Raw genomic sequence first — 17,527 nt, 5'->3', positions numbered from 1 at the left:
TAGCCCATCCTAAATAACCATAAGCCCACACCATAAGAATGATTGATTTACCAAATCAATCCCCTTACATTTAATTAGTCTCTTTTGATCACCAAATTAATTCCAAATTAACTCTTGATCAATACTAATTAAATAATATTATTTCATATTAATATATTAGAACTTATAATATATTAACAAATCATAAATTACCTCTTCTCAAAAGTCCATCCTATCAAATTGTCCTGGTGATATGCAACCCAAATGGACAATGCTACTCTCGGGTCAAGTATATAGCAATTATAGTTATGGGCTTAAACACCTAATCCAACAGTCTCCCACTTGGATAAGTCAAATAACTATTATTGCAAGTACGACTCCACAACCCGACTAGCAATCGTAGCTCTTAAAAGTCGTTGTTGAACTCTGACCTAGTCAATGACTCGTCCATTAGATAAGGGATCATATATTCCTCCATTCTAGATATCATATGGAGTGGGACATGGATTATAATCATTCTCTCTATCCATCTGTTGTTTCCAAATTTCCGATTTATCTCGACCGACTAATTGAACAAATCAAATCAGTCTAGGCTTGGCCAAGCACTTAGGGGTGTCATAATTAAATCATCAAGGGGCCCACATATATCGCTTTTATCCATATGGGGTAAAAGGAACGTATAAAATTCAACTCAAACGCTTTCTTGTACTTACTCATCAAATTACACACAACAATATGTTTTATAACAACAAGTTACTGGTGTGTTTACATACGTCAATGTGCAACCGACTTGTAAACTACAAATCACATGTCTGGGTTTCAAGAATATAAGATATTATTGTCTCACAACCACTCGTGATAAAATCCATGAAGTGATTCAGATGAGCGTGGGTTGAATCCAATATTTGAATCTTATTCTAGGAGTACTCATGAACACTGCAACTATGTTTAAAACACCTAGACAAACTACAGACCCATTCATGACCGTCTTGCCTCAATACCTACTTCCAAAGTATGATCGACTGTGGATGGTTTGAATAACCTAGTTATTCGTCAAGTCGAAACATGCAAAGTGAAACACAAGAATAATAGTAATCCTATATGGCCCCAAAACTTTTAAGTGCCATATTGATTACTCATTATTCATTGTATAATGTTTCGTATAATCAACTTAATACTTGAATTAAAACAATAGTTGTCCCATGCTCCAAGCATACACACTATGTTTATCTATGATCCTTACTTTGTGATATAGATCAATTGACAACATTTCAATGATGCTCATTTCACAATTCCAAATCCTTACCGTAAATGTAAGAATATCAAATTCTTGCCATTTATTGTAATCTGTTAGATTCTAAACTTATATGCAATGATCCTCTTGTAATGACTATGCACAAAATTCACAGAGACTTGGCAACAGACATTACAAAGTATTCTAATGGAGAGCAATTCCATGGAAACAAAGTCTAAAATTCAAAGTACATTCCTTTAAACATCCTTCATGCATTAAGTTTCCTAATCTTACACAGATTTAAAGAATAACTTCCACTTATGGAAACATTTCCATATTCCCATTTTGACTATCACTTCCAAACAAGAGTTGCCTCTTTTCTGAATATGTCAATATGGTCCATCCATTTTTATACTTCCAACTACAAGTGACCAATCCTTGGTGAACCTTATATTGTCCTTAACAGTTGTTAACCACTTTAGTCCTATCCGATTCTAGTCCTTTTTCCCTCTTAATGCCCTAGGCATTTGGAAAACTTAGAACTGATGAATATTATAGCACATGTAATCGATCCTATACCTGAAGCATATAAGACACGATTCATAAAGACATGATACTTCACCAGTCTTTTGCTACAATATTTCTATTTGCCATGTTCTCATAATTTTGATTATGAAGAGGGATGTCGTAATCATAATCAAATTTTGAGAACGCAATTAACATTTCCATATAGAATTTCCTTATGTCGAATCTTTTCAACATAAAATTCATATATGTCCTTGACTAGATTTGATTAAAACTCAATCTAAGCTTTTAGATTTGAAATGAAGTCTAAATTCCTCTCCCTTAATTATAGCAAAACAACTTTTCAAACCCTGAAACTTTGCGAATTGAAACCTTTGTTTTCTATAATTAACATTGCTAACTTGCAACACTTACCATAATAATTATGCTCCCACTAGCAAAATAATTATTATCTTTATTAGCATAACACTTATGCTCCAACTAGCTTTAACATGTACTCAGAAATCAGCTGGACTTCTAGAAATCAATACTTATTGACTTTCATTACCAAAGTTCAGATTTCTGATACAAGATGCTTTGATAAGACTTTATCTAGGCTTCTCAATATCATATATCTTTCCTTAGATAGCTTCCATGTGTGTCTTAACTATTCAGAACTTATGACAATAAGTTCCAAATGTTTAGACCCTTTTGCCATTTCTCATAATTCGAACTGTGAAGAGGGATGCCGTAATAAAAATCGAATTTGAGAATGCAAATATCACAATTGCTATCTCCTTAAAATCTACTTAGTGAAAGCGTTTCCTCACAATCATTTTCATGAATTGGAGAGAAACCTTATGACACTTAGATTTTATGGTATATGTGTTCCTATCCATGTGAATTTGTCATAACCATAATCACAAGACAAGGTTACTGACAAATCCAAACCCATATGGATTGAACTGTTCATTCTTAATTTCTTGCCATCTGACAGCATAATGGTCTAGCATTGCTTCCAGGGTTGTTATGCAAACAACTGAGAACTCATAGAACTCACATGCCTAGTCAACTTGACTGGAATGGGCACAGAAACAAGAATATGTCAACACGATAGGTTATAAACTTCAAGTCGTGTGCTAGTGATTAACAATAGGTTTACTCTTGATTAGTTCTTGAAACTTTTCAAGGTCTTTAAGACTCCCACTGACCTCTTGACATATAAGATTCACTTTTTCAAGGAACATTACTTGACAAAAAAATATTCAAGAGTCAGTGCGGTTCCTTATCAAGAAAGACATTTCACAAAACTGGTCTTAGTTGGTCTTTGTCCTTACCAAGACATCACAACTTACCAATTTCAAATGTACAAGAGTAAGAAACATGTTACTCTACATTTGATGAGTGTTGTAAAACTTATTAATTTAGTGTCACTCAAGGCACAAGCTTGGAGTATGACTCTGAGACTTGTTTTTGGAACGAAGTATGACTCATCTTCCAGATTTAATCATTTAAACAATTTACGATTCCTTTTCTTAGCCATACAAATGCACCAAGATATCCTTAGAGGATCAATTGTGACATGGTTTTCATAATCATTAAGATGATCATAAAACACGATACTCAAGTACTCTCCCATCTTTTCAGATTGGAGAAACTTCTATCTTTTTGCCTAATTTGATTCTTCTCATTCGTTCTGCCATACATCGAACTTTTCCAATGATTCAGAATTATACTTAAACTTGTAAGCATAACCATATTTACTAAACTTTAGTAAATTATGACGAATATTCTTATCGTTCTTTGTGGTGGACTTGACCAGCGCACACCTAGTGTAACCGATCCCCTAGTCCTTCACTTGACTCACATATTCATGTGAACAAGGAATTTGTCTTAATTTCCCAAAGATGAAGGTTCTCATTCATCACATAACACAACTTGCATGATTCCAAGTTTCTATCCAACTGAAACTTGGGTGATGAGAATCTTTCCTTATTTGGAAAATTCTCGACACTACCACAAACGAAAGAATCAAATTTGTATTGCTTACATAGAAACATACAAACATCTATTTTCACAAATGCCATTGCAAGGAGATATAATAAAATAAAAACAAATTTTTATTTATTTATAAAATGCGGAAAAACTTTTCCTTAGAATGAAATTACAAATGAAAACTATGTTACTACATATTTCTAAGCAATCTATCATAACTCTTTAAGCAACAGCTCAAAAATCCGATCATCGAACCATGCGATTGAAATCCATCTTCGCGACCAGATTCAACATACTCTTCCTTTAAGTTTCCTTTGATTCTACAAAACATCAAAATGTAATTGCATTACATCATGTATTAAGAATCTCCAAATAGGAACTTAATAGAGTTAGACAGTGGAATTACCTGAAGTAGAGTCAAAAATTTTGACTTTACCATCATTGCGATCCTTCAGGTAAATATGGCAACTTCGCAACCATTGCCCCTTCTCTTGGCAATAGAAACATATGGAATCTTTGGGAATGGTACACGGGACTATATTAGACTTAGCATTTCTCTTTACCATTTGGTCAAATGACTTAACCATGGCCAATCCCTTTCCATTGGGAAGAGAAAGCTTTTCTGGACTTCCAGTGTTACCATTGTCAATGTCCATGGAAGTTTGAGAAGTAGATCTTCCAATAAAATTTTCTTTTCCAGTGCGCCAAATCATTGCTGATTCAGCAGCAACAAGCAAATAGGCAAGATCGATAAGGTTCATATCATGATCTGTCATATAGTAGTCCTTAATGAACTCACTATACGACTCAGGAAGTGATTAAAGAACCCAATCAACAGCCAACTTCCTTGAGACAACGAAACCCAATACTCTCAGCATGTCAATATGTGACTTCATCTCCAAGACGTGAGTACACACAGCTCTTCCATCATGATGTTTCATTGCAAGTAGGGCTTGAGTGACCTTGAATTTTATCAAGTCCTCGAGCTTGTGGGTTAGGGAAAATAATTGGAGGAGGTGGAGGAAATGAAGTATGATTTCCATTTCCACGATCCAACCGTGGAACATCATCTTCAAGAGGAAAGCTTATTCCAAAAGATTTGGGGAGACCATAACTGTCTGAACTAGACATCTACAAGGGAGAAATTCAAGTTAGTTGATTTAAGTCCTTAATATAACACCCAAATGAAATATTAAGGCTAGGACCCAACACAACATTTTACAATTCGGAAGAGGGATGTCGTAATCCAATTGAAAAATATTTAAAGGTAGGTAAATGACGATTTACCAATTTCCACCATGAAAAACTAAATTGATTATTAAGTTTTAAATGGATTGAAATTCCTAGATCCTTTGAGATACATTGAATTTTTTTTTTCAATGGCATGTTTAAATCTTGATTGTGCCCTTCAAGTTTGTGACTGAGATGTCGAGGATCACAAACAAGGTGTGAATAACCATGCAAATTAGCTTGGTACACCCAATGTTACAACCACCTAATCAATATGTCGGTTAACCACACACGCTCCATTGATCTATGATTAACATCAAGCAACCCTTTCGCACGCACTATCAGTCCCAAATTAGTGTGTCGGTTAACCACACATGCTCCACTAATGACTTAGCAAGGTGCAAAGTGCAATTTCATGGGTTAGCACCAAATTCACATTTTTCCTAAGTAACTAAGATTGGGAATTTATAAGTGTTTAGTTACTTGGAATTTATAAGTGTTTGGATCTAAAGTATTCAAAAATGAGACTTTACAAATTCCAAAACTTGAGGGCAAGTTTTGAAACTTGTCAAAATTTTTCATTTCTCTAACTTATGAGTTTAATGAGGTTTTTATGAAAAACTTTTCAAGTTTTATAACTTGAGGACAAGTTATGGAAGACCGTAAAACCATTTCAGATGACTTTTAAAATGAGTCTCTTGAAATTCCATAACTTGAGGACAAGTTATGGAGTTCATAAAAAACATTCATGAAAAACTTTTCATTTTCCATAACTTGAGGACAAGTTATGGAATCCATAAAAGACATTTAGATCAAATATTTCAATTAACACAATAATCAAATATTTTTTCTATGATCTAGATTAAACTCATAAGTCAAGATAATTCACATATAAACTAACACAAATCTTGAAACTATGACAATTATCTTTTAATTGGACAAGCATGATCATTACCTTATGGAAAAACACATTTCATGGCTCAAAAAACAGTTTGGGGTAATGATCCTAATCCAATTGCTGGCCAAAAGTCGAAAATCTTCCCACTGGAGCACCAACTCGGCGAGTACATGAACTGGACTCATCGAGTTGGCCATTTTATGAAGGGACTCGGCGAGTCACCCAGTGGACTCGGCGAGTTCATTGGGCAGAAGGCAGAAAATTCGATTTTTTCACTTTGAAAACCAATAAAACATCAAGTATAATGGAAAACAATCCTAGGCTCTGATACCACCGATGGGTTTTAGTACACTACAACATCCTATGGTGCACATACAACCCTAAATGCTTTGGATCTATGCTTTCTCTAATTATACATGCAATATTGTTTCTAAAGCATTAAGCCTACAACTAGCATACAAAATGATATAATCAACATAAAAGGGAGTTATAGAGTTACCTCTTTGTTGTAGCTTGTAGAACTTCTTGAGTTTGGCCTTTAAGAACTTAGTGCCCCAAGTGTTGCACCTCAAATGGAATCACACCACACCTTTAGACAAAGGATGACTTTTGAGATAATATTCTTACACCTAAAATCAGCTCATGGAACTCCAAGGATCACTAGTGTGTCATTTTGGATGCTAAGGGACTTTTATATAGTATGGCTAGGATTAGGGTTACATCCATGTAAACCCTAATGTGAATGACTTTTCATATTACTTAGGATCCATGGGTTAAAACCTCCATGGACTATCCATGGACTACCATATTGGTTTAGCCCATCCTAAATAACCATAAGCCCACACCATAAGAATGATTGATTTACCAAATCAATCCCCTTACATTTAATTAGTCTCTTTTGATCACTAAATTAATTCGAAATTAATTCTTGATCAATACTAATTAAATAATATGATTTCATATTAATATATTAGAACTTATAATATATTAACAAATCATAAATTACCTCTTCTCAAAAGTCCATCCTATCAAATTGTCCTGGTGATATGCAACCCAAATGGACCATGCTACTCTCGGGTCAAGTACATACCAATTATAGTTATGGGCTTAGACACCTAATCCAACATACTCCCTCCGTCCCAAAATAATAGTCCACAGACAAAAAACACACAGTTTAAGAAAACATTAATTACTATTAACTTTATTAAATGAAATGACAGTCTTACCCTTCTCTTGCATTTAATTATATGGTAGTTGCATTTAATTTTATGGTAATTTAACTAATAATGAGGGGTATTATGGTAAAAGACATATTTATTTTTAGAAGTGGGCAATTATTTTGGGACAAACCAAAAAGGAAACATGGACTATTAATATGGGACAGATGGAGTATTTATTAGATATTTCTCCAAGATTGTTGTTCCTCTTACCAGATTGACCCGGAAGGGTGTTACTTTTGCTTGGGGCCCCGAGCAGCAGGCGTTATTCGAGACTCTTCACCAGAGATTATGCGAAGCTCCAATGTTAGCCCTTCCCGAGGGAGTGGAGGACTTTATAGTTTTCTGTGATGAATCTATATCAAGGATGGGTGCAGTGTTAATGCAAAGGGGGCATGTGATAGCATATGAATCGAGACAGTTGAAGCCTCATGAGACGAGGGATCCCACCCACGATTTGGAGCTGGGGGCAGTGGTGTCCGCCCTCATGATTTGGCGCCACTATCTGTATGGAGTCCGGTACACCATATACACGGACCATAAGAGTCTGAAGTACCTCATGGATCAGCCCAACTTGAATATGAGATAGAGAAGGTGGTTGGATGTAGTGAAAGACTACGATTGCGAGATCATATATCACCCAGGCAAGGCTAATGTGGTCGCTGATTCCTTGAGCCGTAGATCAGAGGGTGCTCTGATTCAAGACGTGTGTATGAGGATGACGGTGATGATCCAGTCCTAGATACCATCCGAGAGGCTCAGGTGGAGGCTGTGAGGCCATAAAAACTCAAGAGGGAGCGAGTGATTGGACAGGTTTCCGAGTTTGAGACAGATAGTCGGGGCTCATGACTTTCTGTGGGCGGGTTTGGGTGCCCTATACAGGTGGAGCTCACGCGCATAATGATAGAGGATGCACATAGATCGAGATTCTTGATCCATCCAGGATCCACTAAGATGTATTTGGATCTAAACAGGGATTATTGATGGCCCTGTATGAAGAGAGATGTGGCATGTGTAGTCGAGAGGTGTTTGACCAGTCGTCAGGTTAAGGCGGAGCACCAGCGTCCACATTGCCCGTTGCAGCCTCTAGAGATTCCCCAGTGGAAGTGGGAACAAATTTTCATGGATTTTATCACCAATTTACCGAGAACCGCGCGAGGTGTTGACGCGATATGGGTGATTGTGGACCGGTTGACGAAGAGTGCTCACTTTTTGGCTATCAGTGAGAACTCTTCTGCAGAGAAATTAGCCGAGATTTATGTGAGAGAGGTGGTAACACGGCATGGAGTGCCGACATCGATAGTGTCGGATCGAGATGTGCGATTTACTCTAGGTTCTTGAAGAAGTTTCATGAGGAGTTGGGTACCCGGTTGCACTTCAGAGCGCATACCACCCACAGACAGACGGGCAAAGTGACTGGACGATTCAGACGCTTGAGGACATGCTGGGTGCATGTGTTATGGACTTTGGTGGAAGTTGGGACACCTATTTGCCCTTGGCTGAGCTTTCGTACAACAACATCCATCATTCCAGTATTGGTATGCCTCTCTTTGAGCTCTTATATGGGAGGCGGTGTTAGAATTCCATCTGTTGAGGAGAGGTGGGACAGAGAGAAATTGGTGGCACTGAGATACTGCTCAAGACGATCGAGCAGATTCGGCAGCTCAGGCAGAGGTTACTGACGGCACAGAGTCGCCAGAAGAGTTACGCAGACTGGCGACGATCCGAGCTAGAGTTCCAGGTCAGATATTTTGGTGCATGTGTTATGGACTTCGGTGGAAGCGGGGCAAGTTGGGACAGAGAGAGATTGGTGGCAGTGGTACAGTTAGAGGACATTCAGGTTATTGCAAGCATGAACTATATTGAGAGACCGACAACGATTTTGGATAGAAAAGTTAAGACCATGAGGAACAAGGAGGTGCGGCTGGTTAAGGTGCAGTGGGAGCACCGCAGGCGATCCGAGTGAACTTGGGAGCCGGAGTCCGAGATGCGCGAGCAGTGCCTAGAGTTGTTTCCGGAGCATTAATTCGAGGGAGAAGTCTGATTCTAGTGGTGGATAATTATAACGTCCCGACCACCAGGTATAATATTTATATATATTTTATGAGTTGATTGAGCAAATCGAGGAGTTGGATGCCCCAACTCGTCGAGTAGAGACGGATTTGGCCGCGTGGGTTTATTGACCAACTCGACGAGTCGGAGGGACCAACTCGACGAGTTGGCGATGTGAGAGGAAACCCTAAATATTCGGGGTTGTTTCCTATTTAATGGACGTTAAGCCCTCATTTCCGCCTCACCAGCCAGCATACTCCCCTGTGTGAAACCCTAATCATCTATATCGATCTAAGAGAAAAAGAGAGATAATCTTTGGGCATTTTAGTGCACTAGTAGAAGAGAAGAGAATAGTATCAAGCAAGGAACGAGAAGGGATTGTTGGATCCGGTGTTCATCCACTCCTTAGCTTCTGTTGGAAGGTAAAAGTCACCACCTTGCTCATCTTTTTATTAGGTCTCGTTTCTAGGGAGTTTTTAGGGCTTTTTCCATCTTCCCTTGAGACTATGAGAATTTTGAGCTTGCCAAGAGATTGAGACTTCATATCTGGACCTTGTGAGGTACCTTAAGCCCAAAGGTCCAAGCTTTATCAAGCTAGATGAGAATTTTATTTCTTAGGACCCTAAATGGAAGTGGTTTTGGCATTTCAAGCCCTAAGTGCCAGGCATGGACGTATAGCTTACAGCTTTACGTGGTATCTCAACCTTGGGAGGCTAGATCTAGAGTTTGGGGTTATAACTTTGCCTTAAAAAGTCTGAATGAAAAAAGAGACTTAAGGGACTCGCCGAGTTGATGAACCAACTCGACGAGTTGGCTAGGGTTTTCCCCAACGAGTCTGGACAGGAGTAACTCGGCGAGTTGATGAGACAACTTGCCGAGTTAAATTGAGTTTTCACGACATTTCTGAAGGAACAAGGGGACTCGACGAGTGACATAGATGCACTCGACGAGTCGGGTCAACATGGACTATTGACTCGAGTGTTGACTTCAGTTGACCTTAGGGTTTGGTCAAGACAGGGAATATGGAGACCATAGAGGGGTAGAATGGTCTTTTACCCATTCCAAGAGATTAGAGAGAGAAAATGACTTAGTTTATTTGGAGTTGTGATTTAAGTGTTAATTAGAGATAATTATTGTATGTGTTAGGCGGAGGCTAGATCAGTGATTCGTGTACGAGGTTTATTTTCTTGCTTACGAGGTGAGTCTTCTCACTATACTTACCTTGAGTGGTAATTTTGTGTGACCGATATTGTGTGCTTATATTGAGTATTGTGATATCCTGCATTATGTCTTTGTGATTTATGGTGTGTATTATGTTGAGCTTTACTGAGTTAGGACCGGAGGGTCCACCCGAGCTGTGGGACCGGAGGGTCCCACTGAGACACATCAACCAGAGGGTCTTATTTGAGATATAGCCATGAGAGGCTAACGAGTTATGTGTGGTATTTTGGGGAACTCACTAAGCTTCGTGCTTACCGTGTTATGTGTTATGTGTTTTAGGTACTTCTTAGGATCACGGAAAGGTGCCGACTTGATTGTACACACAAAATGGAGTTCATGTTTTCTTTGAGGATCATGGATTTTATCAAACAATTTGTGAATTTGTGTTTTTGACAATTTGACAATTGTGGTTTTTGGAATGTGATATTGAGATTTTGTGGTTTTGAAAATGAAAAATTTTGTTGAAAATTTACGGTCTTACAAAACACGGTGGTCATAGACCCACGTGCAACTATTTCTTGAAAATGTCATTGTTGGAACAAGATCTATGAAGAACAAATCAAAAGTCAGCAATCATGATACCTCTCTCGACCATACCCACTTGTGGAGCCCTAAATTGATTAGAGAAATATAAGGCAGTGATAAATGATCATAATCTGAATTGGGGTTAAATAAATAATACATAGACAAAGCTTGTGAGTTGAATAACCTGAGAGAGTAAGTGACTTTTAAATGGAGATGGTGAGACCTTTGAATCTTGAGAAAGGAGCTCAAGATAAATATGGTCAATGGTAGAATGATTGTAAATGTGAGATGGGTTGTTGAATCGAAAGAACAGGGTTAGGGAACAGAAAATTAAAGTCGAATGATCGTAAATGTGAGATGGGTTGTTGAATCGAAACGTGAGATAGGTCCGAGACATAGGATTTTCAGATGGTCTGGTGATGTCGACCTCTAGGTTCATCAATGTGTGTATATGATAAAGGTCCGATTTTTAGACAGTTGTTCATCACCATCATTTCAGATCTCAATTTCTTGAAGGCCCGTGGAAAGGTTGAAACCACCAATTTCTAAAACATGCGTCACCTTGTCCCCCTTTTGGAACTTGTTCTGCATATATTTTTGTTAATTTTGTAAATAGGTTCTTAAATTAAAGAAGTGAAAGATCTTATTTTTGAGATGGTTTTTTCTTATCCATACGTAACCAAATTTTTTAGAGAGAGAGAGAGAAAGAGAGAGGAGAGTCCTTTTTGTTTTTTAATTAATAAAAGATAAAATAAGTATTAAAAAATATAAAAATAAAAATAAAAGGGCATTTTATTCTTTTAAGTTTCTGGGAGACCAAAACATAAAAAAAAGTAGCTCAAAAGGAGCTTAATAAAAAAAATCGAGGTTTGAACCAAACCTCAGAAAAAATGCAAACAATAGGGACCATTTTTGGACTTTTGTCTTAAGAATATTTTTTTTACCAATTGGCATTTGGTGTAGCAGTATCTGGAGTTGACGGATATGTGTCCCTCAACCAAATATTAAGGTTTCAAGTCGTGCTTGTGTATGAAAAAAAATACAAATCTTCAAAAATAATTCATGTGGTTTCGCAAAATATCAAGTTTAATCTGTAACTTTTTACGGTCTCATAAATGGTCCATGTGGTTTCAATTACTATTGTAGTTGGTCCCAGTTCCACCTAAAATGACTTTTATACCTGTTTTTATTTTATTTTATAACTTCTTGAACAAATACTGAAATCGTGCCTATAGTTTGCAAAATTTTCATGTTTGGTCCCATATTTTGTTTTGCACTACGAGCGTCCCTATAGTTTTTTTTATTGTGTTTTTAGTCCCTTACCAATATGAAATGACTACTTTGCCCTTTATATTTTCTTTTTCAATTTTTTTTGTTTGTTATTTCTAAACTTTAATGGTGAAGCGACGGGATTACCATTTTGTCACCTCACCCTTTTACCCACCAATCGTTGTATCGTTGGATCATGGCGAAGGAGACCAAAGAGTGACCGGAGATCGGTGAGTAGTGCATGCCCAAGTTATGACTTCAATAGCGGACAAATTTATGATCATTTCCATTTGCTCTTGTCTTTCTTCCCTTATCCCATCATCTCGAATCCTCAGTTCTGATATAGTTTTCAGTGTCATAGGGGTTTTGGAGTGTTGATTGCCTCACATTATCGTTACGTTCACCTCACACCCACTTCATCATCAATTTCCTTCTAGGGTTTGCAGAAAACAAGGTATTTTTCTCCTATTCTGATTCTGCTTTACAGGGGATGAAATTAGATTTAGGGTTTTTGTTTTTTTTTTTCGGGTTCGAGAATCAGAGAGGGTGTGTTCTTTATCATTCAATTTGAGTTCATGTTTAATTTTCAAGATTTCAGAATTTTGGTTTTGATTTCATTATTAATTACAAAACACCAAGAATCACTCGGGAATTCATTTTTTTTTTTTTGGGAATTCTTATTTCACTTTTTTTTTGGTTTTTTATTTTAGCTTGAGTTTAGTTATTTATTTATTTATTTCTACTTCGAATTGATTTGAATTTTGTTTCTTGATTACAGGGAAGGGGAATGGAAAGATAAGTGGAACATGAAAGGAAATAAAGGAGAAAGAAGAAGAATGAGAGATGCAATGATTTCAATAGCAGCGGTGGAGTCCTGGTTTTCGTTGAGTTGTGTTCGCCAGAGCTAAGAGGTGTCTAGGTAAGAAGAAAGGCATGAGAAGAAAGAAACACTGAAGTTTAAAGGTGCCGGGGTAGGGTAGTATTAGATTTATGGAATAGTGGGGATGAAACTCATGTGTACAAAAAGAAGCAGGCACAAGAGTGTGAGATGCTCTAGCACTGTGCTGCATATGCGGAGGTGGAAAGAAACAACCACCAAAGCGATTGTGGTAGAGAGATTTAGGTGCTTCTTGAATTTTGTAAAAAAAAAACTTTTTCAGAATTCTTATTGTTGCGCGGTGCAGCACACGCGCAACACTTTTGATCTCGCAGTTGTTTGTTTTTTAGAAGTCTTCAGAATAAAAAACTTATGTGTGTGTTCTGTTTGGCGCAACACTTGTATTTCCTCTTCCAACATCTTCTTCTTCTTTTTACTTGTTGAATTCTTGATTATATGTTGCTGAAATCTTATTTTACGTTTTTTTTTTTTTTTTTTTTTTTGTTTATTATTGTGGAATTCTTTTGTGGTTTCGATTTTTTATATTGAATAATGATAATTTCTTGATGAAATATCATTATTTTTTGCTAACATATATTTATTTTTTTGTTGAAATATCATTATTTTTGTTAAAATATCATAAATTTTTTGCTGAAATGTCATACATTATTAATTTTTCAGTATTAAAAAACTATTTTGGTTTATAAAATCAGTTTATTTTAATTTTTTAATATCTGCAACAGCATGCACATGTTAAAAAAAACAAACACACTTCTTATTACAGTCTACAACTGTTTGGTCCATTTCTTCTACTGCAGAGGGTTGCAGAGGGTTACAAAGGTGGTCCGCAGTCTTCATGAATTTTTGCTTCAAAAAAACAAACAACACATTAGTTCCGACAAGGGAGGTAGTTTAGAGGAGAGATCTGGTATATTATGAGAAATGGGAGAGGGATGGGTTGTGAAATGGGTCCATTTCATTTTATTTATTATTAATAAACATAAAGCCAATAATAAAAAACCTAAATCAGGGGAAAATGTCTTTTCATGTTGGTCATGGACGAAGAACGCAACAAAATATAATTGTAAGAACGATTCGATTGCAAAACAAAAGTTAGGGACCAAACACATAATTTTGTCAAACTATAGAGATGATTTCAATAACTAATTCTAATTTTTTTTAAACTAATCTTATCATATAAAAAGAAAAAAAATAAAAATAAATAAAAAACCCTAATAAACCTATCCCCTCTTCTTCCCCATCGGTTTTAAACGCCACTGTCTTCCCCATTTATTTTCTTTCCCTGTACCAGTAGATATTCCCCATTTTGTTGCCCTTTAATTGCTACCGTCGGATTTACACCTCCATCACCACAACAGTCGACACCTCCTCCCTCATCAATCGATCTTCATCCGAGATTTACATATAAGCAGCAACTATCATCATATCCGATTCAAATCCAAACTCTTATGGACCGAACTTGTCCATTCTTAATTTCTTGCCATCAAGGGTCCCACCTTTGCTTCCAAGTTATTTAGCAACTCACCCCTAGCTTTCAATGTACTTTCCATCGATCAAAGTGCCTTGTCCCTATGCAACCCATTGAGATCTCATAGAACTCACATGCATAGTTGACCAACCTGGAATGGCACAAAAACAATAATATGTGAACACGATAGGTTAGAAACCTCAAGTCGTGTGCTAGTGATTAACTATCGGTTTATTCTTGATTTGTTCTTGAAACTTTTCAAGACAATTGAGACTCCCACTGACATCTTGACATATATGATTCTCTTGTCAGGAACCTTTCCTAGACAAAACAAATATTCAAGAGTTAGTGTAGTTCTTATCAAGACAAAACACTTCACATAATTGGTCCTAGTTGGTCTTTGTCTTATCCAAGACAGCACAGCTTACCAATTTCAAATGTGCAAGAATAAGAAAGCATTTTTCCAAACTCCACATTTGATGAGTGTTATAAACCTACTTAAGACTTGTCACTCAATTCACAATCTTGGAATATAATTCTAAGACTTGATATTGGAACGAAGTATGATTGACTTCTTGATTTTAACCATTTCTACAATTCTCGATTCCTCTTCTTGGACATACAAATGCACTAAGACTCACTTGGAGGATCAATTGAGATATGGTTTTTTTTAATCATTAAGACTTATCATAAAACACAATAAAAGGTACTCTCCCTTCTTCTTAGAATAGAGGAACTTTTTTTCTTTCTGCCTACTTGATTCTTCTTATTCGTTCTGCTATTTATTGAAACTCTTTCAATCAACTCAGAATTATACTTAATCTTATAAGTATAACCATATTCACTAAACTTTAGTAAATCATGACGAATATCTTTATCACTCTTGTGGTGGACTTGATCAATGCACAACCTAGTGTACTCGATCTCCTAGTCTTTCTCTTGACACTTTGTCAAAGAATTAGTCTAATTTCCAACTATGAAGTTTCTCATTCATCACGCAACCCAGTTGCATGACTCCAAGTTTCTGTCCAACTGAAACTTGGGCGATGAGAATCTTCCTTTATTTGGCAAATTCTCGACATTTCCACAAATAACATAATTAAGAATCAAATCCATTATTGATAACAATACACAAACATCAATTTTTCATAACGATTTCATTGCAAGGATATATAAAATTATTCAAACCAAAAATTTTATTTTATTCATAAAAGCAGCGGAAAACATGTCCTTACAATGCAAAATCAACTGAAAAACTATGTAATAAAATATTCCTAACAAATCTATCATAATTTTCTAAGCTCAAAATCTGATCTTCGAATCCATGCGATCGTGATCCATTTCTTCGTGATCAGACTCATCTTGCTTTTCCATCAAGCTTCCTCTCTTTTCTCTGATCCTGCAAAACATTCAAATGTATTCTTATCACATTATGTATTAAGAATCAATGAATAGGAACTTAATGGAGTTAGATAGTGGATTTTACCTAAAGCAGAGCCATACGTCTTGACTCTCCCATCTCTTAGATCTCTCAGGTAAATAGGGCAGCTTCGTCTCCTATGCCCCTTCTCTTGGCAATAGAAACAAATGGAATCTTTTGGAATAACACAAGGAACTATCTCAGAATTTACCTTTTCTGGATTTCCAATGTCACCATTTTCAATGTCCATTGAAGTTTGGGAGTTTGATTCACAAGACAAATTTGCTTGATCAGTACGCCAGATCATTGCTGATTCAGCTGCTATCAGCAAATAGGTCAAATCAATGAGGGTCACGTCGTGAACCATCGTATAGTACTCTCTTACGAACTCACTATACGAATCAGGAAGTGACTGAATAACCCAGTCAACAGCCAACATCTCTGAGATATCGACACCCAACATCCCCTATCAATGTGTGACTTCATCTCTAAGACGTGTGCACACACATGTTTCCCATCTTCGTGCTTACTTGCCAATAGGGATTGAGTGAGCTTGAACTTTTCAAGCCTTTGAACTTGTGGGTCAGGGAGAACAATTGGAGGAGGTGGAGGAAGTGAAGCATGACTCTCATTTCCTTGATCATATCTTGGAACGCCATCTTCATTTGGAAAGCTTGTTCCAATGGATTTGGGAAGACCATTGTTAGATTCAGACATCTACAAAATGGGAGAAATTCAAGTCAATTTGATTAGAATCCTTGATGTAACACCCAAATGAAACATCAAGGCTAGGATCCAACACAATACTCTACAACCTAGAAGAGGGATGTCGTAATCTAGTTGCAGAATATTTGAAGGTAGGTAAATGACGATTTACCAATTTCCACCATAAAAACGAAAAAGAAGGTTAAGTTTTAAATGTATTGGAAACTCCTAGATCTTTTGAGATTCATTGAACTTTTCAATGGCATGTTTAAATCTCGGATTATGCTCTTCTATTTGTGACTGGGATGCCGAGGATCACAAACAAGATGTGAATAACCATGCAAATGTGCTTGGTAACCTCATTGCCCTTTATCATTAACTATTGATGTGCTGGTAAACCACACACGCTCCATCAAAATGACAATTATTAGATACCCATTACTACTCTTTATTAGTGCCTTTTAGTGTGCTGGTTAACCACACACGCTCCACTAACGACCAATAAAGCATAATGTGCAATTTCATGGATTAGCACACTTTTCACATTTTTTCTAAAGTAACTAGAGTTGGGATTTTGTAAAATAATGTTCTAGTACTTTCTTTAATAACATTATACTTTTAATGAGATGTAGTTGTCCTATCAAACCCGTTCTGCTAACGACCCTCCACTAATCAAGGAAGCGGTGGGTGAGAGTGGACACCCATTCAACTACCATTTTATAGGCAGTTTCCTTATACCCCCCTTATAGACTAGCTTCGTGAATGAGGCATACTAGCGATTTGACTGACCATATTCTTATACATATATAATATTTAACTTTTAATTATAATACATATATAAGGTGTGTTTTAAACTTTTTAAAACTTTAAGGTTTATATATAAATTTCGAAAAATTAAAACTATTAATTTAA

General features: G+C 36.6%; 1 long non-coding RNA gene across 1 annotated transcript; it reads left to right on the top strand.

Moving 5' to 3' along the window:
- Positions 1-12,270: 12,270 nt before the first annotated feature.
- LOC145125534 (uncharacterized) lies at positions 12,271-13,410 on the top strand. Its single transcript, XR_013716032.1, has 2 exons — positions 12,271-12,578; positions 12,903-13,410. It is a non-coding gene; the product is annotated as an uncharacterized LOC145125534 (long non-coding RNA).
- Positions 13,411-17,527: the final 4,117 nt, after the last annotated feature.

The sequence above is a fragment of the Lactuca virosa genome, chromosome 7 (assembly GCF_052849685.1).
Source record: "Lactuca virosa cultivar CGN04683 chromosome 7, Lactuca_virosa_CGN04683_v6, whole genome shotgun sequence".
Lineage (NCBI taxonomy): Eukaryota > Viridiplantae > Streptophyta > Magnoliopsida > Asterales > Asteraceae > Lactuca > Lactuca virosa.
Note: the sequence above shows the minus strand (reverse complement) of the source record. Positions and strands in the feature narration are given on the sequence as shown.